Here is a 1,260-nt window from a genome sequence, read left to right as displayed (position 1 = left end):
TCTGTCATATGCGAAATTATATTGAAAGATTGTACTTCAACCCGATTCTTACAAGTTAGCTTTAGGCATAGATAACTTGTCCACATGTTTGATACTGTTTAAAAATTGAAATATCTAGTGAAATTTCTAAATCTTATATCGAATTACATACCTTTCATCACATATATAATTAATCACTTTTGTTGAGATTGACGAACTTTGCAAATATGCTTAAAATTATGTTAAACTGTTTCTTAATTAATTGATCTTATACAAATTGTATTATTCATCACACTAATTAAAGCAATAGTAGAATTTTGAGATAGCTAAAGGAATAAAGAAGTTATTTAGAAAATTTAATTTTACCGATACTGTACAATTATTTTAATAAAATTGCATTATTATGATTCGCATACCTACTTACTTGTAGGTATGTATACATGTATTTTACCTACTTACAAACATAAAAAAACATTTACTCAAAAGCAAAGCGAAAAAAAAGGAAAACCCACAAAGCAATAAAAATTGGCAACTTTTACTTTTGAATACCAGCAGTATTAAAGTGAGAATGTCTGATATCACATAACGTCTTACGCAAATCGATAAATTAATGAATGTACACCAAATAAGTAGCACAAGGGATGTAAGTTCAATTTATATCTAACGTTCGTTTGTAGTTGGTACTACGAAACCGCTTGAGATGGGTAGGGCTTGCGCAAACCGTTGTTGTCTTAATAGGTGGCAAATGTTAGGGCAACGCGAAATAAATGAAATTAATTTGATGTAGCATACTTTCATACCGGTTCGTAGATGGTGGTGGCTGGTGGTTGCCGCAGTGGCCGCACGACCGTCGACTCCGGCGCAACGCTGTGCCCGGTGGTAACTGCATTCCGCGCATATTTTATGTTTACATCGCAAACGTAACATTTTCCTAATAGAGCTCGTTTAGGAGGAAGTGTTTTTCGCGTTCATTGCAACTCTTTGACAAAATTATCAAGGTTCGTATTACGATATTCATTACCATAATAATTATAAAATTTATTGCGGTAAAAAAATTCAAAAGCTAATAATTTATATAAGCTGACGAGCTTATAATGAAACAAGACACCGAGTTATCGGAAAAGCTTTGAAGCGTTTTTGTAATACAGATAAGAATTAATTCCATTAATCTTCTAAAGTATAAAAGACAAATTGGTTTTTCTTAAGCCTTAATGCTATCTTCGTCATAGAGTTTTAAAAATAGAAAAGTTATTAAGTTTATCGGTAATATTATCTAGTTTT

The 1,260-nt window shown here is 31.6% G+C and overlaps 1 protein-coding gene across 1 annotated transcript in view; it reads left to right on the top strand.

The window, feature by feature from the left end:
* The first annotated feature begins 783 nt into the window (after nucleotides 1-783).
* LOC119829902 (nose resistant to fluoxetine protein 6-like) overlaps nucleotides 784-1,260 on the top strand; it is a 37,110-nt gene continuing 36,633 nt past the window's right edge. The window contains exon 1 of the mRNA XM_038352610.1: nucleotides 784-977. The gene's annotated coding sequence lies outside the window, so the exon portion shown is untranslated. The remainder of the gene's footprint in view (nucleotides 978-1,260) is intronic.

The sequence above is a fragment of the Zerene cesonia genome, chromosome 11 (assembly GCF_012273895.1).
Source record: "Zerene cesonia ecotype Mississippi chromosome 11, Zerene_cesonia_1.1, whole genome shotgun sequence".
NCBI classification, from domain to species: Eukaryota; Metazoa; Arthropoda; class Insecta; order Lepidoptera; family Pieridae; genus Zerene; species Zerene cesonia.
The sequence above is the reverse complement of the archived record's forward strand: the minus strand, read 5'-3'. Positions and strand labels throughout refer to the sequence as shown.